The 23,831-nt window shown below is 42.3% G+C and overlaps 1 protein-coding gene and 1 pseudogene across 5 annotated transcripts in view; one reads left to right on the top strand and one right to left on the bottom strand.

The window, feature by feature from the left end:
* Positions 1-23,831, top strand: part of LOC122438862 (GTPase IMAP family member 7-like) — an 89,166-nt gene that overhangs the window by 55,415 nt on the left and 9,920 nt on the right. Inside the window, exon 1 of one of the 5 annotated variants that reach the window (XM_043464114.1) lies at positions 7,325-7,345. The exons of 3 other annotated variants lie outside the window; for them this stretch is intronic. The gene's annotated coding sequence lies outside the window, so the exon portion shown is untranslated. Of the gene's footprint in view, positions 1-7,324; positions 7,346-22,464; positions 22,484-23,831 lie in introns of those variants that run through there. One more of the 5 variants, XM_043464113.1, reaches the window with a different exon arrangement.
* On the bottom strand, positions 21,100-22,425 carry LOC122438864 (annotated as a pseudogene).

The raw sequence follows: 23,831 nt of genomic DNA, 5'->3' as shown, positions 1-23,831 counted from the left end.
TGGAATATCCAGGGCAATCATTCTCAAAGTTCTTTATTCTTGTGAAACAGCATCCTAATTATCTAAATCCCTTCCTAAACTGGGCTGCATTCTCTGGGATTGGGAATCAACACGTTGCCATGTTGCAGAATAGGACTTGGTAGGTGTTCCCTTTCCGCACTGTTGAAGTTTCACCTGCCCTCTCGCCCTGGGTCCTCTTTACCATGCTCCCTGAGTTCTTATTCTTACATAAGGGAATGTCTTCTATAATGATTCTTTATTTTATAAATTATTCCTTTTTTGTTTGTTGTTTGTTCCTTCAAGGAATACTGGTATGTCTGGAGAGGCAGGGATCTTTACCTGCGATCATGTGCTAATATATCCAGTTGCCTAGAACAGTTGGTACATAATAGGCTCTCAATAGACACTGAAGGAAAAGTCTATTTCCTTTGATATTTTGTTTGTGTTTGTTTAGAATGTATTGCTCTATTTGCCTTTACTTTTGCTTTCAATCTATCTCTAGTTTCATGTTTTAGAGTCAGATTTCTTTTGCAATTCACTTCAAAAAATATTTATTTTTGTAACTGAAGTCTGTGATGTATTTATCATACTTATAATCCATAGTCTATTTGGATGCATTCTTAATTTTAATTTCTGCTGTCAACATGTACAACCTGTTTCATAATTTGTCTTTTCATTCTTCTTTGTATCTTAATTTGGATTATCTGGCTATTTTTTTCACTTTTGAATTTTTTCCTTTACTTGTACAGAAATTTTTAATGTTCCTTCAATTTTTAAAGGTTAGATATCTTTTATAGTTATAACAAAATATTGGCTTTATTCCCTACATAACACATATTCTTAACTTATCAAAATTTAAAAATATTTCTGTTTTCATCTTTCTGTTATACAACAAATACTTTAGAATATTTTAGTTTTTATTCCCACCTGCCACCCCTATCTCTACATTATTGTTGCAATGTATTTTAATTTTCTTATTTTTTTCCTTTTTTAAGCCCTGCTGATTTAGTCTCTAAGTCGAGTCCAACTCTTATGATCCCATGAACTGTAGCCCACCAGGATCCACTGTCCATGACGTTTCCCAGGCAAGAATATTGGAATGGATTGTCATTTCCTTCTCCAGGGGATCTACCCAACCCAAGGATTGAACCTAGGACTCCTGCATTGCAGGCTGATTCTTTACCAACTGAACCACCAGGAAAGCCCTAGAAATTATTAATGGTAACTCTTCTTTCTTTCTTTCTTCTTTTTCACCTATGATTTACCATCTGGGATTACTTTTCTCTTTCTCAAATACACCCTTTACAAATTCTACTTAAGGTTTGCTGGTGCAAGACACTCAGTCTGTATTGTCTGAAATGTGTTTCTTTTGCCTTATTTTTGATAGCTATTTTCCAAGAGTGTAGAATTTTAAGTTGACTGTTATTTTCTTTCAGCACACTGAAAACCCTCTTCCACTGTTTTGTGGCTTCCTTTGTCATTAGTAAGAAATTAGCCCAGTTCCTACATTCTTTTCTTCAAAGGTCATCTGTCTGTTCATTCTGGTCCATTTCTTTTCCCACAGTTTCACTATTACACATTAAGGTGTGAATTCTTTCCTAATGACCTTCTTTGGTATTGGATTTCTTGAATGTGTTGATTGCTGAATTTCATCAGCTCAGAAAAAAATCCAACCATTATTACTTTAAAGTCTTCCTCTAGCCTATTCTCTGTCTCTCTTTGTCTATAAGCATCTTTTGCTCCTTAAACTTCATTCTGATCTTTCCTTTTACAAATCTCTCATCCATTTCACTGACTAGAAGTCACTGACTCCTATGTCACCCTTCGTTGAGGGAGTGTCCCTTTGGACTTAGTGATACAAGTTCCTCTATTAGCTACCAGCCGCCTCCCACCTTGAATCCCCCTTTGCCTTGACTCTGATTTTCATGTCAATGTGGCTTCCAGAAGCAAAGTTTAAATTCTCCAGAGCTGGTAAAGTATCCTCAGAGGGACAGCCTGCTGCACTCCGCTTGTCACCCACTTAGTTCTGTTCTGAGAATGCTTACTACTTGCCTACTCACATATGCTCTTAAGAAAAGGTATCTAATGTGTTTTCAGCATTTTTAGTTGATTTCAGTGGGAGGATGATTAATCTAGATAATATCTAAAAGAGAAATTTATTTTCCCTTGGTTAGGTTTTTTCATGTTTTTGTTTGCTGAGTTAATGGTCCCCTTAGGGTTATTTTTTCTGTTTATCTCTGTCTCCTTCATCTCTCCATCATATTGCAGTTTGTCCTCAAATGGCAGTTCTCCCTGTTCACCTTTTCATTTTTTGGAATAAATCATTATAAAAGCTGAAAGTTTCACCTGTGAGTGAGGGTTCTGAGTGCAGGTCTCACCTGAGGTGACCGCAGGACAGGCTGTTATGGAGAGGGAACACAAAATGCCCGAATGTGGAGGGTTTTCTCTGGAGATGCTCTAATCTTTAGGGCAGAATCCTTCAGTTACGCACTCGGGAAGAGAGACCTTGAAGTGTGAGCCTCTGAACAGGGCAACGTGAGGAGACAGTTGGGCCTGCTGTCTCATGGTCACATCCTCAACGGATCTGCAGCCCCATCCCATGGCAGCTGAAGTGTCTGAAGCCCACCTCTCCACGGTGCTTCTGTCTCCTCCGCAAACGCCTCAGCCATAGCCTCTCTGGGGCCATGCTGACTGAGGATGTTTTGCCCCAGTGCTCTTCCCAGAAATTGTTGCATCCTCTTGTATCTGATATGTCTGCTCTTAAGTTCACTGTGACATCCCAGTTTTATTAGGGATTTCAGAAAGAAAAATGTCTGTGGTCTATAATTGATCTCAATCCATTTTCCAGAATGGTTGGCATACGACTAGTTTGCTAAATTGATGCTGAAATCTCTGATCTCCTGTTACATAGAAATAAAATGTAATAAGAGAGAATGTGCAGACTACTCTTACATATTTATACACAGAATTATTTGTGGTCATCTGCAACTTGGAGATAGAGACTTTCTAATACTAATTTCAAATTTTTATGACTTCAAAATAGGCAAAGATAAAGGAAATTGCCTTCTTAAAGTTTCTATTATGTCCAGGCTTTTAAAACTCCATTGTCAGGAGAGCAGAAGAACCTGCATCCACTGATTGCACTGGATCTTTCACTCAGCTCATGACAGAGCTGCGACCGTCCTCAGTCAGGCCTCCTCAGCAAGTCTGAGTCCACTGTGAGCATCACCCCATGTAGAGGAGGGAAGTGGACCTTGGTCAGGCCAAAGGTGAAGGAGACGAGGCAGGAAATGGCTGTGCCTGTGTACATGTGAAGTTATAACAGCCACTCTTGTTATTGTGAGAAGATTCTGAGAAACAGGTCAACCACAAACTTCTTGGGGACTGTGCTGGAATGTGTGTGAAAATCATCCTCTGGTCTCTTTATCATAGAATTTCTACCAAATAGGTACAGATGTTTTTACATGCATGAGAAGGTAGTCTGTGGGTTGAAGAAAACAGGAAATGAAAAATGCAAAAACAGCAAATGCTTAAAAGAGCAGAAATTATTGAAAGTAAAACTGCAAAGCCTTTGAGGCTTTGAGCTTCAAGAAGTGCAAAAATAGGTCCTAACTCTTCATTAGAAGAGATCCAAATTAACATTGTAAAAGGGCCTAGAGACAAGGTCCTGTGACAACTTAGACCAATTTTACTCAATCTCTTACATTTGACTATGCTGCTTACATCCAATTGTACCTAAATGACTGCAGTTTTTCAACTTTATTGAATTTCAATTTGCATGAAATAAAAATCATGCATTTTCCAGGAGAGTAAATAATCAATCAAAAATATTTCTAAGTCTTGGTATTTCCCATTAGCTTATATATGTGTATACATGTTGCAATGAGTATGCATTTTATTTTATTTTATTATTTTTGCTTTCTGTTCCCATTCACCCATTTCTCCCACTTCCACCCTCAACCCTGACTTCTGGCAACCACCGATTTGTTCTCTGCATCTATGAGTTTGGCTTTTGTTTCATTTAGATTCCACATATAAATTGGTTTGCACACTCTTTGTCTTTCTGTTAGATTTATTTCACTTACCGTAATGCCCTCCTGTCTATCCATGTTGTCAACGGGGCAAGATGTCCTTCTCTCTTATGGCTGAATACTATTTGTGTGTCTGTGTGTGTGTGCGTGTGTGTACCAAAATTTCTTTATCCATTCATCCATCAGTGACACGGAAGTTGTCTCCATATCTTGACTATTGTAAATGATGCTGCAATGAACATGGAGGCACAAACATCTTTACTAGTTAGTGTTTTCATCTTCCTTAGATAAATACCGAGACCTGAGATTGCTGGATCATATGGAGTTGCATTTTATATTTTTGAGGAGCCTCCATAGTGTATTTTGCACTGGCTGCACCTTTTTGTATTTCTGTCAATAGTGCATGAGTTTCCCTTTCCTCTACATCCTCACAACACTTGTTATTTCTTGGCTTTTTGCTGTGGTCATTGTAAGGTAAAGGAACTAGAGAAGGCGAGGTTCATAGAAAGAAGGAGACCACTTCTCTGCAGGAACAGATCACCTTTAATGAGGTGAGAAGGGGCAGCAGTCAGACCAGGGACTGCTGCGCTAAGTCAAGAAGAGAGCAAGTATATATGGAAAACATATGTATGCGGAGATACATTGTTTTGAGGGGGTCTGTTTTTCCTCAAGATTACTTTTGATTAGTTAACTTTCAACAACTGGGGCAAGGAATTTCTCAGACCGGCCAGAGATGGATCGGCTGGGAGCTGAACATAACCGATCTTCATGTTCATTCCTTTCTTTGGGTAGAGAGTTCTTTGTTCTGTATCAAATGGTGGGGAGGACCTGGAGGGGAGTTTTAACTCCAGGCTATTTTGAGCCTGGTAGCTTTCCTTCATTTCAGACCCTAAGGAATATATAAAAAGAGAAAGAGAGATGGGCGTTGTCAGTGTTCAGGGCTTCTTCGTGCTGGTAAATGAGGGTTGGGGGCTTGTGGTCTGGGAGGAAGGAAGTCTAAGGGCCATAATGTTGATTTTCTATCCTAGTTGCCAGGGTCTTGAGCAGAACAGTCTTGACTTGATCTCGAGAAATGGCTCAGATTCAGTCCTGGAGGAATCCCTGGAAAAGATTAAGCAAACAAGGTCCACATGTGAATAGGAGGATAATGATTATGAATGGTCCAAGAAGGGGCAAAACCCGAGGCATCCGGTTCCAATCCATCAACCATGACTGCCAGGAGTTGCTTAATCTCTGGCCAATTCAAGAGGCTCGATCTGTAAGGTTTTGCAGCTTCCTGGACAACACCCAACTGGTTGGCATAGAAGCAGCAGGTTTCATCCAGAAAAAGGCACAAACCTCCCTTTTCTACAGTTAGTAGATCTAATCCCTTTCTATTTTGTAACACTAGAGCCGCCAAGGAATCAAGTTGATTTTGAATAATTATTAGACCTTGGGATATTTCCTGGAGGCTGTCTGATAGGTCTTTAGATAGTGCCTGGTAGTTTGGGATGGAGGTGGTTAGGCCGCCAGTTCCTGTTCCAATTCCAGCCGCTATTCTCCCACTAAGAGGGTAATGAAATGAATGGCTCATGAATGAATTGAATTTGCTTGTGTATGAAAGAAATAGGTAGGGATTGACCATTGGGGGCTATAAAAATGTTAGGACTGGAGTATGTCAGGGTGCAGGTTCCAGTCCAATTAGTAGGTAAACAGAGGTATGTAGATGCCCCATACAAGAAAAACCGGCCAGGTGTTGCAATACAACAGCTGAAGTCAATGGCGAAGAGGAGTCAAGGCAGAAAGAATGGTCAGGGACCATTCATTCGTTCAAGAATGGTCAGGGACCCTGCTAAGGTGGCCCCAACGATGGGAGAGGTGGAGGATTATGCTGAGGGAAATCATTCTGTAAAGGTTAAAGAGTGTCCTGGAGGACCAGAAATGTTATATAGCCTTTCCAGTGGCAAAGAGTAAAGTGAAAGTATGGTTAAACATGGGTTTAGGGATTATGCCCAGGGGTTGGTCATATGAACTGTTTCGGGAATTTCTAGATATGCAAAAAGGAGCTGGTTGTAATGTGTTACTTTCTAGGTGACAGGGCCTCCTATTGGAGGTTATCTGTTGTAGGAGGGAAGGTCAGTGAGTAAAGATTCTAAGAGTTTGTCCGAATTCCAGATTTGACCACTAGTGTGAAGATGTTTAAGATATGAGATGAATAAAAGCTCCCCACGATATGAGTGGTGTAAGGATATGTTAGCAGTGGTCCAGTCGAGGATGGATGTGGGGACGGCTGAATCTACCAGAGGAGTTATGGATAGGCATATCCAGCAGTCTTTAGTCAATTGTAGGTTAGAAGCATTGAGAGTATGGATTAAATTAAGGGTCCAGAGTAGATAGTTGAGGTTAGGGTTTTGAAAGAGTTCTTGGGGCAGAGGAAAGAAAAAAGATAAGAAGATGCTAACCAACATTTGGGGAAGTGAATATAGGATAGACTACTATCCACAATTGCACTCATCTCACACCCGAGTAAAGTAATGCTCAAAATTCTCCAAGCCAGGCTTCAGCAATACATGAACATCTAGATGTTCAAAATGGTTTTAGAAAAGGTAGAGGAACCAGAAATCAAATTGCAAACATCTGCTGGATCATCGAAAAAGCAAGAGAGTTCCAGAAAAACATCGCTTTCTGCTTTATTGACTATGCCAAAGCCTTTGTCTGGGTGGATCACAATAAACTGTGGAAAATTCTGAAAGAGATGGGAATACCAGACCACCTGACCAGCCTCTAGAGAAACCTGTATGCAGGTCAGGAAGCAACATTTAGAACTGGACATGGAACAACAGACTGGTTCCAAATAGGAAAAGGGGTATGTCAAGGCTGTATATTGTCACCCTGCTTATTGAACTTATATGCAGAGTACATCATGGGAAACACTGGACTAGATGAAGCACAAGCTGGAATCAAGATTGCCGGGAGAAATATCAATAACCTCAGATATGCAGATGACACCACCTTTATGGCAGAAAGTAAAGAACTAAAGAGCCTCTTGATGAAAGTGAAAGAGGAGAGTGAAAAAGCTTAACTGAGCTGAACTATGGAGAAGAATTGGATTTCAAAAGGATAAAAGTTATAAAAGGTTCCCTGCAGTCACAGGGTGAAGATGTAATATTCAAAGTGTTCAAATGTGGATCCTTGAGGACTCGAGACCCAGATATCTGCCAGGAGTTGTTCCAGAAATAATTGTAACTGTGAAACCAACAGGCCCATCCATCACCAGTTGGGGCCGGTGGAAGCCATGAGAACTTTAGAGTTGTAGGCCCTGTGTGGGAAACTTGGTAAGTATTAGTCTGGTAAGCATTCTCTTCATTGGGCTGCATGACCTTTATCTGAGTGATGTGTACCCAAGGGGTGATTTCATTTAATTTTGCAGAGGTGGGGGTCAGCAGAATTACCATGTAGGGTCCTTGCCATTTAGGGGTTAGATCTGAGTGGGACTGAACTGTCATATAGACTTTGTCTCCTATTTGGAGGGATGGGTATGGAAGATTGGAGTGTGGTCAAGGTTATCCATATGTTGCCAAAGGGCATCTTGTATCTGGGCAAGTAAGGGAAAAGGAAGGTGGGATGGTAGTCTGGGACCATCCTGGGAGGGGAGGGTCCTAAAGGTACTATCGGCCTCCCATACATGGCCTCGAATGGACTGATATTTAGAGGGTTTTTTGGTAAGGCCCGGACCTTTAGGAGTGCTAAAGGGAGGAATTTAGTCCAATCTTGATGAAGTTTGATTGTTAATTTGGTCAGAGTTTCTTTTAGGACACAGTTGGCTCTATCAACGTTACTGGAGGGCTGGGGTGATAAGGAATGTGAAACCTCCAAGGAATCTGAAGGTTTCGTACAATATTTTGGGTGATTTGGGATGTGAACTCTGGCCCGTTGTCAGACTGGAGGGAGGAAGTCATTCCAAACCTCGGGAGGATTTCAGTGAGAATAAGGCGAGCCACGGTAGGGGCTCATTTGTTAGTAGTCGGGAAAGCTTCAATCCACCCAGAAAATGTATCCACAAAGACTAGACAGAATTTAATCTTTTTTATGGGTGGCACTTGGGTGAAATTTAGTTGCCAGTCTTATGCGGAAAGATGCCCGCGAATTTGGTGGGTGGTGAAAGGAGGGGGGCAAATGTTAGGATTTGTCTGCTAACAAATGGTACAAGTTTGGTGAGATGATTTAAATAAGTCGCATTGTCTTTAGTCAGCTCAATAAAGTTCTGAAGGAAAGTCTTAAGTACTTTTGTAGAGCGGTGGAAAAGGGAATGTAAATGTGAAAGTAATGTGCAGATGTTAGGCTCATCAATTTGGGCTACAGTAAAGACAGGACTAACAGAGGTAGCCTGCGGCTTTGCTTCCTGATCTGCTATGTTGTTATAAAAGGAGATAGGGCCATGTTGCTGATGTCCCTGGCAATGTATTATAGCAGCTTGTTTTGGGAGCTGAGCCACATGGAGAAGTTCAGAAATAAAAGAAGCACTGAGAATAGGTGTGCCCTTTTGAGTTAGGAATCCCCTCTCCCTCCAGATTATAATATTAGAATGTAATATGTTATAGACATACTTGGAGTCAGTGTAAATGTTTACCTTTTGGTTTTTGGCTATAGTCAAGGCTTGTGTAAGAGCTATCAGTTCAGCCTGCTGTGAGGATGTGTGAGCTGGCGGTGTGGCTGACTTGATGAGGCGAGGGGGGATATCTTTGTCGGGCTGTCCCTGGACTACAGCGTATCCAGTCCCAAATGGGGCTTGATTCTGAGCACTGCCATCTATGAACCAGGATGGGACTGTGGTGTCAGTAATGAGCTGATAGGTTATATGTTCAAAGGGATTAAGTGACATATCCAAGGTCTGAACACAGTCATGAGATAGGTGCTCTGCTTCTGGATCTGGAGCAGGGAATAAACTAGAAGGATTAAGAGGTTTACAGGGTGTAAAAGAAAGGGATGGTTCGAGGAGCTGTGTGTGGAGGATCTGTAGCTGAGCAGGAGGCAGAGAAAGGAAAGCCCAATGAGAGAGCAAATCCTTAAAGGAATGAGGTGAACATACATTTAAAGGAGCATTTTGGGTTAGTTTTTGGGCTTCAGGTATTAAGAGGGTAGTTGCAGCTAAGGTCTGGAGACAAGGTGGCCGTCCGAGTGTGATGAGATCAGGATGTTTGGATAAGTAAGCTAGAGGGCCCCATATGCTCCCCCGTTTCTGGCACAGAATCCCTAAGGCATGTCCTTGTCGAGAATGTACAGAAGGAAAAAAGGCTTGGTGTAATCAGGCAGGTAAAGAGAAGGGGCCTGTAGTAAATGTTTGGGAAGTGTTTGTATGCGGGTGTGGAGAGAGGTGGGGGTCAATACGGGTTCATCTAAGTTTCCTCAAGTAGCTTGGTAGAGAGGTTTTGCGTGGAGAGAAAAATTTGGGACCTGTATTCAGGAGAAATTGAATAGACATAATAGAGAAACAAGTTCCCTCTTGGTTTGGGGCCTGGGGGTCTGTGTCAAGGCTCGAAGTCTCTGAGCTGGAATTATTTTGGAGTGAGGATTATGTGGGAGTGAGAAGCAATCCTATGTAACTGACGGTGGTGGAAGCAATTTGTGCCTTGGAGAGCCAGGCTCTGTAGCCCCAGCTGCCTGGGGCATTTAATACTGTTGCAGTGTGTACTAGGCAGCTATGGTGAGAGGAACTATGTAACAATAAATCGTCTACATACTGGAGTAAGGTGGTGGAGCCTTGGTCTAAAGTTTGTAGGTCTCTTTAAAGGGCCTGACCAAAAAAAATGAAGGCTATCTCTAAACCCTTGTGGCAAAATGGTCCAAGTTAGTTGTTGAGATTGATATGTGTCTGGGTCCAGCTAGGTAAAGGCAAATAGGGGCTGTGAGGAGTGGTGTCGAGGGACAGTGAAGAAAGCATCTTTGAGGTCCAGTACCGTGAAATAGGGTGTGTCAGGGGGCCTATGTGAGAGAAGGGCATAGGGATTAGTGACCACGGGGTGTATGAGTATTATGGCCTCATTAAGTTTGCGAAGATCTTAGACTAGATAACAGGAGTGGGGTCCCTTTTTGACTGCCAGTATAACGGTATTATGGGGTGAAGAGATAGGCCTCAAAAGGCCAGCTCTGAGCAGTCAGGAGATTATTGGTTTAAGTCCTTGTTGGGATTCTGTAGTCAGGGTATACTGAGTTTGGGGTATGACCTGAGAGGGAGTCTTCAGAAAAACCTGTACAGGGAAATGGTGTCGAGCTACTGATGGGGCTTCGAAGTCCCAGACCTGAGGATCTACTGGGGGAAGACCAGTGGGCAAGTTTTGGGAGTGAGGGTTGGCCAAGGGTTTGGGTGACATTTGGATGCAAAGAATTGATGTGGGATCTAAGAATGGGAGGTTTATAGAAGTTTGCAGCTTAGCCAGAAGATCACGTCCCATCAATGCCATTGGGCATTGAGCAACTACTATAAAAGAATATGTTAGTGTTGTTTTGCTGAAAGAAACAAAGGAGGGAGGGGGTTATCTTGGGATAAAAAGGGATGCCTGAGACGCCTTCAGTGGCCAATTCTGAAGGCTGGAGAGGGCCCTTAAAGGAGGTTAAAAGTGAAAAGGCTGCTACAGTGTCTATTAGGAAGGAGACTTTCCTTGTGTTCAACCACTGTGCCAATTACCCGAAGCTCTGAGTCCGTCTGTATGGGCAGCCTTGGGGTCTGGAGCTTGGGCTCCGTCACTGAAACAATTCAGGAACAACTGGATCATCTCTTGTCTCATCCAAGGAACCATGATCTGGGGTGCCAGGGCCCCCCTGAGTCTGGTTCCCGGTCTATTGTTGTTGGGCCTGAGGTGGACCCCAAGATTTGGTGGGTAGTGTCTGAAGACAGTCCATTTTCCAGCGTCCCCATTGTTTGCAGGTGGGGCAGGATTTGGTGGGTGGCCGGGGTTGGGGCAGGACTTAGCCCAGTGTCCAGTTTGGTTACATCTGAAGCAGGGGCCTGGATGGTTAGATCCTATATGGGTGGGCCAAGGTTGGCAGGACAGAGGGGTTGAATTTTTTTCTTAGGTAGCTGCAGTAAAGAAAGCATATTTGGCCTTTCTTTCCTTTCCTTTTTCCTTTTTTGCTTCTTCCTCCCTATTATTGAAAACTTTAAAGGCTATTTCTAGGAGATCTTGCTGAGGGGTTTTGGGATCCTTTTCTAACTGGCATAGTTTTCAGCAAATATCAGGGGCTGACTGGCTTATGAATTGGACATGTAAGTACAGGAGTCTGGCGGGGGTGGAAATATCTAGGTTAGTGTATTTCTGGACTGCCTCAGTAAGCTGTGAAAGAAAAAGGGCAGGGTTTGCATCCTTTTCTTGAGTCTCTTCTCTAATCTTATCATAGTTAACATGAATGTGAGAGCTTTTTGGCATTCCTTCTAGTAAACAGGGGGTCATATGATGTAGGTACCCGATGCCAGCATCGCTGGCTTGATATGTCCACCATGGCTCAGTTAAAGGAACTGCATCATCAGCCATGGGATTAGTCCTGTGTTGGTTATGCAGCTGATCAGCATCAGTTCTGGCTGCCTGCCATATCCGTTCCTTTTCAGCAGGGGTTAAAGTGGTGTTTAGGATGTAATAAAGATCATTCCAGGTTAAATGATATGCTTGTGTAAGGTGGAGGAATTCCTTCCTATATCTGGTAGGGTTTTCTGAAAAAGATCCCAATTTTCCTTCAGTTTGGCTCATATCAGAAATCGAGAAAGGCACATGAACCCTTGTAGTGCCTTCCAGTCCTGCTACCTCTCTGAGAGGAAGCATGTGTTTGCTTCAGGTCCTGGTTGATGGAGGGGAGGGTGTGGAAATCTCTTTTGGGGTTTTGAGGTCATCACTTCCCGATTTGGAGGAGGAAGGGCTAGAGGGTGTGGTCTCATCTCCAGAAGCCTCATCTCCGGGGTGGTAGGGAGGAGACTGATCTGCCACATTGAAATCGGGGGCTGAGGGTTTAGGGGTCCTTTTAGGGGCTTTATATTTGGATTCTTTTGTAGTGGAAGGGGAGAGAGAGAACAGAGGATGGTTTGATAGGTAGAACAGCCCTTGCAGAGAGAAGGACGGCTTCTAAAGCCCCAGAAGGCCTGAATAGATGGGACCCCTGAACGTTTGACACTCTGTTTGAGGAAGTTAGTTAGATCTGATAAAATATTCAAATCAAAAGTCCTGAACTCAGTCCTGCGGTTTTGGTTATCCAATTTGTATTGAGGCCAAATTTGAATACAGAGTGACTTGAGTTTATGAACCTTGAGATCGGTCAAGAATAGAGGTTTGAGGTCTCATTTTATGCAGGCCAAGGGAGAGTCCCGGAGGATGGACTGGCTTAACCCCATAGCAAATGGCTAACGACTGTCTGGTCAAAAGAAAAGATCATCACCTAATCCTTTGACTGGGCAAAGGGAGAGACAGACTCTGAAGGAGGGAGGGTATCCCCTCTCCAGAGGGCCTTTTGGCCAGAGGGTTCCCCAGGAACCCAGAATGGATGATAGTCTGTGGCACCCTATAGTACCGTCCGAGCTTACCTGGGCTACTGGGTCAGGGGAAATTTCCTGGTGGATGGATGGAGGTCGAATGGCAAAAGACTTCTGTCCTGGAATTGGTTGGTGTCACAAAAAAGAGAGTGTAGAGAAAAGAGGAAGAGAGAGAGAGGCCAATATTCCTCGAGGTACGTGGAAAACCAATAAAGCCCTTATACGGAACTTGTACCGCTCATGAAGGCGCAGGGCTTCCTCTCGAGGAGGTCTTGAAAGCCCAGGTGGGAAAGTGAGCTCAGCAGGTTTCCACACTCTGAAGAGCTGGCCATGGAGAATGAGAATGAGAAGGAACCTCAACCTACCGGGTTTCGACACCAAAAAATGTAAGGTAAAGGAACCAGAGAAGGTGAGGATCAGAGAAAGAACGAGACCGATTCTCTACAGGACAGATCACCTTTAATGAGGCAAGAAGGGGCAGCAGTCAGACAAGGGAACTGCTGCGCTAAGTCAAGAAGAGAGTAGGTATATATAGAAAACATGTGTATGCAGAGATACATTGTTTTGAGGGGGTCTGTTTTTCCTCAAGATTATTTTTGATTAGTTAACTTTCAACAACTGGGGCAAGAAATTCCTGAGACCGGCCGGAGACTGTGATCGGCTGGCAGCTGAACGTAATCAATCTTAAGGTTCATTCCTTTCTTCGGAGGAGAAAGTTCTTTATTCTGTTTAGAATGGTGGGGAGGACCTGGAGGGCAGTTTTAACCCCAGGCTATTTTGAGCCATGTAGCTTTCCTTCAGTCATCCTAAGAGGTCTGAGTTCATATCTCATTGTGTATAGTTGATGAAAACTATCATATCAGTTAAAGGCATACAATATAGTGACTCACAATTTTTAAAGGTTTTACTCCATCTATTGTTGTTCAGTTGCTAAGTTGTGTCTGACTATTTGTGACCCATGGACTGCAGCTCACCAGCCTTCCCTGTCCTTCACTATCTCCCAGAGTTTGCTAAAACTCATGTCCATTGAGTCAGTGATGCCATCCTACCATCTCATCCCCTGTCACCCCATTTTCCTCCTACCCTCAGTCTTTCCCAGTATCAGGGTCTTTTCCAATGAGTCAGCTGTTAGCATCAGGTGGCCAAAGTATTGGAGATTCAGCTTCAGCGTCAGTCCTTCCAGTGAATATTCAGGGTTGATCTCCTTTAGGATGGATTAGTTTGATCTCCTTGCTGTCCAAGGAACTCTCAAGAGTCTTCTCCAGCACCACGGTTCTAAATCAATGATTCTTTGGTATTCAGCCTTCTTTATGGTCCAACTCTCATCCATACATGATGCTGGAAAAACCATAGCTTTGATTATGTGAACCTTTGTCAGCAAAGTGATGTTTCTGCTTTTTACTATACTATCTATGTTTGTCATAGCTTTTCTTCCAAGGAGCAAGCATCTTTTAATTTCATGGCTGCAAGGACCATCTGCAGTGATTTTGAAGCCCAAGAAAAGAAAGTCTGTCATTGTTTCCATTGTTTCCACATCTATTTGCCATGAAGCGATGGGTTTGGATGTCACGATCTTAGTCTTTTGAAGGTTGAGACGTAAGCCAGCTTTTTCACTCTCCTCTTTTACCTTCATCAAGAGGCTCTTTAGTACTTCTTCACTTTCTGGCATTAGGGTGGTGTCATCTGCATATCTGAGGTTATCGATATTTCTCCTGGCAATCTTGATTCCAGCTTGTGATTCATCCAACACAGCGTTTCCTGTGATGCATTCTGCATAAAAGTTAAATAAGCTCCACTTATAGTTATTATAAAATATTGACTATATTCCCTGTGTTTGTACAGTATATCCTTGCAGCGTATTTTATAGGCTTCCTTGGTGGCTCAGACAGTAAAGAATCCACCTGCAATGTGAGAGACCCAGCTTCAATCCCTGGGTTGGGAAGATCCCTTGGAGAAGAGAGTGGCAACTCACTCGAGTATTCTTGCCTGGAGAATCCCCTGGATAGAGGAGCCTGACTGGTTACAGTCCATGTGGTGGCAAAGAGTCAGACAAACTGATCAACCAACACACACAGGTTGCACCTTTCAAATCTCCTACCCTTATATTGCCCCTTCCCCTTCCCTGTCTCCACTGGTAACCACTAGTTTGTTCTCTATATCTGTGAGCCTGTTTCTTTTTTGTTATGTTCACTAGTTTTATTGTATCTTTTAGAGTCCACATAAAGTGATATGACACAGTATTTTTCTTTTTCTAACTTATTTCACTTAGCATGATACCCTCCAAGTATATCCATGTTCTTGCAAATGGCAAATTTTTATTCTTTTTGTGGGTGAGTAGTATTCTAGTGTGTGTGTGTGTGTGTGTGTGTGTGTGTGTGTGTGTGTATACCACATCTTCTTAATCCATTTGTCTACTGATGGACATTTAGATGGCTTTTGTGTCTTGAGAACCACGAATAATGCTACTATGAACACTGAGCGTGTGTATCTTTTTGAATTAGTATTTTTTTCAGATATATACCCAGGAGTGGAATTGTGGAGTTATATGGTACTTCTATTTTTAGTGAGAAGCCTCCATACTGTTTTCCACAGTGACTGCACCAAATCACATTCCCACCAACCATGTAGGAGGGTTCCCTTTTCTCCACATCCTCACCAGTGTTTGCTTTTTTTTTTTTGATGATAGCCATTCTGACGGATATGAGGTATTCATTCAGTGATATCTCATTGTGGGAATTTTCATTTCCCTGATGATTGATGATGTTTAGCATCTTTTCATTTGCTTGTTATCTATCTGTCTGTCTGCTTTGGAAAACTGTGTGTTCAGGTTTTCCGCTCATTTTTAAATCAAATAGTTTCTTTTTATGTTGAATTGCATGAGTTGTTTTTGTATTTTGAGCATTAACCCCTATTCTCTCATATCATTTGCAAGTATTTTCTCCCACTCTGAGGGTGGTGTTTTTATTTTGTTGATGGTTTCCTTTGCTGAGCAAAGGATTTTAAGTTTAATTAGGTCCCATTTCTAAATTTTTGCCTTTATTTCATTTGCTTTAGGAGACAGCGCACACACACACACACACACACACACACACACACACACACACATATATAGCTGTGATTTATATATATATATATATATATATTTATATACCTGTGATTTCTGTCAAAGAGTGTTCTACTTATGTTTTCCTCTAGGAGTTTTATGGTATCCAGTCTTACACTTAGATCTTTAACCCAGTTTGAGAGTTTTTTGTATATGGTGTTAGTAAATACCCTAATTTCATTCTTTTACCTATAGCTCTCCAATCTGAGAGACTATCTCCACTGTATATTCTTGCTTCCTTGACCATAAATGCATGGGTCTATTTCTGGGGCCTCTATTCATTTCATTAATCTATGTTTCTGATTTTGCTCCAATACCACACTGTCTTGATTACTGTTGACATTGTTTTGATTACACAGAGCATAATCCCTCCCACTCTGTTCTTCTTTCTCAAAATTGTTTTGACTTTTCAGGATCTTTTGTGTTTCCATAAATATTTTAAAAATTATTTCATCTAGTTCTTTTAAAAATGTCATTGGTAATTTGATACAGATTGCATTGAATCTGTAAATCACCATGGGTATTATGGTCATTTTATCAGTATTAATTCTTCTAATTCAAGAATATGATATGTCTTTCCATCTGTTTGTGTTGTCTTCAATTCCTTTTATCAATGTGGTATAGTTTTCGGAGTCCAGGTCTTTCATCTCCTTTTAGCTAGGTTTACCCCTAGTTATTTCTTTCTTTTTTCTGCCAAGGTAAATGAGATTGTTTCCTTCCAGTTCTAGTTCAGTCACTCAGTCTTTTCCGACTCTTTGTGACCCCATGAACCGCAGCACACCAGGCCTCCCTGTCCATCACCAGCTCCTGGAGTCCATCCAAACCCATGTCCATTGAATTGGTGATGCTGTCCAACCATCTCATCTTCTGTCATCCCCTTCTCCTCCTGCCTTCAATCTTTCCCAGCATCAGAGTCTTTTCAAATGAGTCAGCTCTTCGCATCAGGTGGCCAAAGTATTGGAGTTTCGGCTTCAACATCAGTCCGTCCAATGAACATTCAAGACTGATTTCCTTTCGGATGGATTGGTTGGATCTCCTTGCAGTCCAAGGGACTCTCTACAGTCTTCCCCAACACCACAGTTCAAAAGCATCAATTCTCCAGCACTCAGCTTTCTTTATAGTCCAACTCTCACATCCATACATGACTGCTGGAAAACCCATAGCCTTGACTAGATGGACCATTATTGAGAAGTAATGTCTCTGCTTTTTAATATGCTGTCTAGGTTGGTCATAACGTTCCTTCCAAGGAGTAAGCATCTTTTAATTTCATGGCTGCAATGACCATCTGCAGTGATTTTGGAGCCCAAAAAAATAAAGCCTGACACTGTTTCCACTGTTTCCCCATCTATTTGCCATGAAGTGATGGGACTGGATGCCATGATCTTAGTTTTCTGAATGTTGAGCTTTAAGCCAACTTTTTCACTCTCCTCTTTCACTTTCATCAAGAGGCTCTTTAGTTCTTCTTCACTTTCTGCCATAAGGGTGGTGTCATCTGCATATCTGAGGTTATTGATAATTCTCCTGGCAATTTTGATTTCAGCTTGTGCTTCCTCCAGCCCAGCGTTTCTCATGACGTACTCTGCATATAAGTTAAATAAGCAGGATGACAATATACAGCCTTGACATACTCCTTTTCCTATTTGGAACCAGCCTGTTGTTCCATGTCCTGTTCTAACTGTTGCTTCCTGACCTGCATACAAGGTTTCTCAAGAGGCAGCTCAGGCTGTCTGGTATTCCCATCTCTTTCAGAATTTTCCACAGTTTTTTGTGACCCACACAGTCAAAGGCTTTGGCATAGTCAATAAAGCAGAAATAGATGTTTTTTCTGGAACTCTCTTGCGTTTTTGATGATCTAGCAGATGTTGGCAATTTGATCTCTGATTTCTCTGCCTTTTCTAAAACCAGTTTGAACATCTAGAAGTTCCTGGTTCACAAATTGCTGAAGCCTGGCTTGGAGAATTTTGAGGATTACTGTACAAGCGTGTGAGATGAGTGCAATTGTGCAGTAGTTTGAGCATTCTTTGGCATTGCCCTTCTTTGGGATTGTTTCCTTAATTTCACTGTTTGATAGTTCTTTGTTAGTGTATAGAAATGCAACAGATTTTTCTGTATTAATTTTGTATCCTGCACTTCACTGACCTCCCTGATGAGCTCTAGTAGTTTTCTTTAGGATTTTCTATATACAGTATCAAGTCATTTGCAAACAGTGACCGTTTCTTCTCCCTTTCTGATGTGGATTGCTTTTATTTCTTTTTCTTTTCAGATTACTGTGGCTAGGACTTCCAAAACTATGTTCAGTCAAAGTGGCAAGAGTGGGCATTATCAATTTGCTCCTGATCCTAGACTGAGTTCTTTCAGCTTTTCACTGTTGAGTATGATGTTTTCTATGGGTCTGTCGTTGTTATTTAGTAACTAAGTCATATCCAACTCTTTTGACCCCATGGACTGTAGCTGCCAGGCTTTTCTGTCCGTGGGACCCCCCAGGCAAGAATACTGGAGTGGGTAGCCATTCCCTTCTCCAAGGGATCTTCCCCACCCAGAGACCAAACCAACATCTCTTGCATTGGCAGGCAGTCTCTTTCCCACTGAGCCACCAGGGAAGCCCATGGGTTTGTCATATATGGCCTTTATTGTGTTGAGGTATGTTCCCTTTATGCCTTTATGTCCCCTTTCTGGAGATTTTTTATTATAAACAGATGCTGAATTTTATCAAACTTTTCCTACGTCTATTGAGATAATTGGATGTTTTTTTAGTCTTCAATTTGTTAACATGGTATATCACACTGATTGGTTTGCAGAAATGGAAAAATCTTCATATCCCCAGGATAAATCCCACTTGATCACAGTATATGACCCTTTTAACATATTGTTAGCTTTGGTTTGCTAACTTTTAAAATTTGACCATTTGTAAGACTGAAGAGAAAGAGCAAATATTGGCTACAAACAAGAACAAAATACAAATACAAACAGCAGCTAACAATGCTGAATTTCTAGACTTAATTTCTAAAAGGATGTCAATATTTAGGACACTATGACATGTAATCATGATGTCAGTCACCTCAAAAACAGAAATCTAGCTCATGAGATGCTGCTTTCTTTTAATAACAGAAAGGAATTTTTCGTGATGGACAGAGCTCTCCCATAAGAAAAGCAACACTTGCAATTTATGGAGCCAACAAGAAAGATATTTAAAACATGTCCCATTCCTTAATCAGCTATACTCGAATACAAAATATAAAAAAAAATTTTTAAATGCCCCCACTCCAATAGATGCTCTACTCATAAGTTTTGCTTTTCATAAATACTTTAACTTTTTAGAATCTTGTTGTTGTTCAGTCACTAAGTGGTGTCCGACCCTTTGCTACCCCATGGACTGCACACCAGGCTTCCCTGTCCATCACCAACTCCCGGAGCTTGCTCAAACTCATGTCCATCGAGCTGGTGATGCCATCCAACCATCTCATTCTCTGTTATCCCCTTCTCCTGCCTTCAATCTTTCCCAGAATCAGGGTCTTTCTCAATGAGTTAGCTCTTTGCATCAGGTGGCCAAAGTATTGGAACTTCAGTCTCAGTATCAGTCCCTCTCATGACTATTCAGAAATGATTTCCTTTAGGATTGACTTGTTTGATCTCCTTGCAGTCCAAGGAAATCTCAAGAGTCTTCTCTAATGCCACAGTTCAAAAACATCAGTTCTTTGGAACTCAGCCTTCTTTGTGGTCCAACTCTCACATTCATACATGACTGGAAATACTACTGGAAAAACCAGTAGTCATTTTAGAATGTAGGAGTGGGTTAAAAATGATTTTGCACTTTGGCTATTTTTATCTCATTTGTATAAAATAATATGCTATTCATTTTCACATAAACTAGTCTCATAGTCCTAACTCTGGAAAATGGTTTATTTTCTCGATCCATAAAAGTCCAGATACAAAACTTTAAGCTTTCAATTTTGGACATACTTGCTTTTGAAAAGGAAATATTGCTATGCCACAACCTGTGATCCTCTATCATAAATAATTCACCCACAGAATCTGGGTTGTGTGAATGTGATGCTTCTAAATCTTCTTACATAATAGTTTTAGATGATCCAAAGAGCCTGCAATGCAGGAGACCTGAGTTTAATCCCTGGGTTGGGAAGACATCCTAGAGAAGGGCATGGCAACCCACTCCAGTATTCTTGCCTGGAGAATTCCATGGACAGAGGAGCCTGACAGGCTACAGTCCATGGGGTAGCAAAAAGTTGGACATGACTGAGTGACTATCATTTTCACTTTCTTTCATAGAGTTAAAAGCTGTCACTGTCATCAGTATTCTTTGTACACCAATACGGTGCATGGCAGTAAGCTTTCACTCTGTTTTCACTAAAAATATCTATAGATTAATTATTGATGCTCTTTTGGAAGCACACTGACACTTATGTGCATTCTTTTCATTGGTTACAATAAGTTTTTCTTGCAGAGCAAATAAAGATGACCAGCAGCTTCTCAATATGAGAAAGACCATCAATTCCCAGTTGACCCTTGCTAAAATATCATGGGAAGGAAAAATAAATTCACTGCTAAATAACTAAATTGTTAAGGAAAGATGTCAATCCCGCCTTTTTGCAATCTATCCTAAACAGTTGCTTCAGGCTCATTTAAAAGGTAACATATGTGCTTCCCTGGTGGCTCAGTGGTAAAGAATCCTCCTGCCAATGCAAGAGACACAGGTTCTATCCCTAGTCTGGGAGGATCTCACATACTGCAGAGCAACTAAGCCTGTGCACCACAAGTACTGAGCTTGGGCTCTAGAGCCCAAGTGTCACAGCTACTGAAGCCCACGTGCCCTAGAGCCCATGCTTCCCAGCAAGAGAAACCCACACTCCCTGCAACTGGAGATTAGCCCAGGTTCAGCAGCAAAGACCCAGTGTGGCCAAAAAAAATAAAATGTAAAGGCTACATAAAATTACCCAGCCAGCATTTTACCTTTTGCCTGGCCAACTCGTTACTCACTGCTTATCAGATACAACAGTTTAGGACAGATTCCACGGGAAGCACACAGCGCTTAAAGGGAAGAAGTCCTCAGAAACAGGGACAGGGAGGGATCACAGAAGAGACAGGGAGGATTCTCATTGTACTGGTGATTTTGAGGAGTTCTTTTCTTACCTACTTACCCTAAACACAATGGCTGACTAAAAACATCAAATGTATCATCAAGAGTGTTCTGTATAAAGTGAGGCTGGCTGGTAGGACTTCACAAACCTGCTCAGCCATTAGACTCCTGGTAAGACTTTGCCTGAGGGGAACTGTCAGAGATCTGAGTGCCATTTGGAGGGTAGGGGGTGGGCAGGGAAGACAAGGACTGGGGAAGCCCAAAGTGAGCACAAGCTTGTCTAGTTGTTACCCTGCACTCAGGAAGCCTCTTGACCTGCTCTTACAGGAGGAGACACAGTATTCTTTCCCTACTTCCTTTCTACTCTGTCTCTAGGGAGCCCTGCCAAACAGGCTCCAGCACTTCGCATGTAAATACCATCTTTACCCCTTCACCTCCTGAGGAAGGAAGAGGCCAGATACTTATCTCCTAAAACAAGATGGTCATTAAATTTGGGGGCTACTCGACAGTTCAATTCAACAGATACTAATTTCATCCCATATGTGCAAGAAAGCTGAAAACCTCAGTAGTTTCTTCTTTTTGATTCTGCCTAACTAAAAGCTCTGCTGCATTTGTGTATCGACGATGGCCATCAGCTTCAAAGGAACAGTTCTGTCTAGCCAAAAGGCCAAAATCTCCAGGGGGGCGACAATTTCCAGGTCCATAGTACAAAATGCTGCACACCTCAAAATTTAAACAACTGGCTAGGCAGTATTCCTCCGTTACACCTACTTTCTCAGTCACTGGAAAAGCTCAGACCATTGGGAACATACATGTCTTTCAAATTTTGACAGTCTTCTGCAAAAGTCATGCTTCACATACACTGTAAAAGAGATTTTCCTCTTCATTTCTCCAGTACTCTCCCTGGGCCAGGAAGTCCTGCACAGAGGGATTTTACTTAGCCAGCAGAACCTGGATGCCAATGGCTTCATAAACCTTGAGAACTTCTCTCATCATGTATATCCCTGCTGTATCTAAAAGCTGTATTGCATTGTAGTCACGATGGTGTGGAACTCTAAGGAATCATGGGAAAGTCGCACTGAAACTTCATCCTGGATTCCACTGAGAGCGACTATTTCCCTTTTGATCTTTTTCTTTCCTACCATCTTCCGAGCTGCCTATGAGATGATTGGATGGCAATCCCAACTCAAATGGACATGAGTTTCAGCAAGCTCCGGGAGTTGGTGATGGACAGGGAGGCCTGGTAGGCTGCAGTCCATGGGGTCACAAAGAGTCAGACACAACTGAGAGACTGAACTGAACTGAACTCACTAAGACTGGATTGAGAGGGTTTTTTGTTTTTGTTTTTATAAAGATTTAAAATACTCTCTGTTCATGTAATAGAGAGTAGATTCAAAGTGGACCAACTTGATGGCTGACTTAGCCTGACAGTTCTTGTAGGCAGACATGGATTCAAAGTTTGCGGGCTCTTTTGTTGGGCCAAGCAATGAAGTCTTTGGCTTCTGAGTGTAGAGGATGAGCCAAAACATAGAAAAACCAACCCCTATAAGCAGGCCTGTTTCAGTACTTAGTTCAGAGGACAGCACAGTACCAAACCAGATAACTGTATCCATTTGGCTAATACTCCACATCATTCATGGGATTCTCTAGGCCAGGATACTGGAGTGGGTAGCCATTCCCTTCTCCAGGGGATCTTCCCAACCCAGGGATCGAACGAGAGTCTCCTGCATCACAGGTGGATTCTTTACCAGCTGAGCTACCAGGTAAGTCCCATATCTTGGACAGATTCTTAAATTTATATAGGGCTCTCCAGAGATTTGGCTTTCCAGGCGGAATGCAGGAGACGTAAGAGACACAGTTTGTATCCCTGGGTCAGGAAGATTCCCTGGAGGAGGGCATGGCAATCCACTCCAGTATTCTTGCCTGGAGAAGTCCCATGGACAGAGGAGCCTGGTGGGCTACAGTCCATGGGGTCACAAAGAGTCGGACATGACTGAGCAACTAACACTTTCACTTTCAGTGATGAATAATCCCCGCCATTGTTCCAAGGGAGTCTGAGTCCAGTGAGATACTTGGCCTGAGATGTAAGAGCTGTGAAGGAGGCACAGGTGACAAATCCACTCAGCAAGACATCTGAGAGATAGACTGAAACAAAGCCCCCTTGAAAGAAGCCCATTGCTGCCTGATAAACTCCAACCTTAAAGGTTACCATACTGTCGACTATAATGTCATAGCTACTTGTGTTACATACCTTGCCTGATGTCTGGCTTAATAGTGTGTTCCCATCTGAAACCATTCCCAAAGAAGGAGCAACATGGGCAGTGTCATAGACAGCTCCGTACAGTTCTTGGTCAACTACAGCTAACTGATCATAAGGCACAATGCTCCAAAAATGCCCACAGAGATGTGATGGGAGGTCCCCAATAGGAAGTAAATGAAGCCGGCAAAGGAAGATGTGTGTAGACCATTGATACATTCCTGGCCAGCCAAGAGAGAATAAGCAGTGGGCTGGGTTACCAACAAGATGCCCACAGTCAAGGCAGACATCACATCTCCTAAAATATTTTCCTCCAGATTACATTTTGGGAGCCACTGCAAAACAGGAAGGAAACCAAAAATGATATTTTGGGGTTTGGTTGGATGGCACTGGCAGCTCTAGTTTTTTGTGGCAAATTGCCTGAAGTTAGTATCTGGCTTCTCTGAAGGCTCCAAGTGGACCTTAGGATAAGTTCTGTGCTGATCATTGGTCTCAAATTGCTGAAAGCTGTTACATGATTCCTCTTTATGCTCCAGAGGGATCCTACACAGAGAACTGTGTTGGTTATTTCCTTTAATGGAGTCCTGGATGAAAGATTATCTTGCTTTTTATTTTTCAAAGACATTTCTGGAGACAGATGTTCCAGCCTCCCTGAGCAAGTCAATCAGATTGGCAAATCCTCACAGGAGCTCTTCAGTCCTCAATGCAACTGGTCTAGGACTCTCTTCTCACTTTCTACCTTCAGGCCAAGCTAGTTTGAGTGCATTCCTTCTACTTTGGAATAGCTCTCTGTGATTTCTGGGTCAAGAGACTTTTCCAAACCACTTGAGTCTGGGCCACCCCCACACAACTTG

The sequence above is a fragment of the Cervus canadensis genome, chromosome 3 (assembly GCF_019320065.1).
Source record: "Cervus canadensis isolate Bull #8, Minnesota chromosome 3, ASM1932006v1, whole genome shotgun sequence".
NCBI lineage: Eukaryota > Metazoa > Chordata > Mammalia > Artiodactyla > Cervidae > Cervus > Cervus canadensis.
The sequence above is the reverse complement of the archived record's forward strand: the minus strand, read 5'-3'. Positions and strand labels throughout refer to the sequence as shown.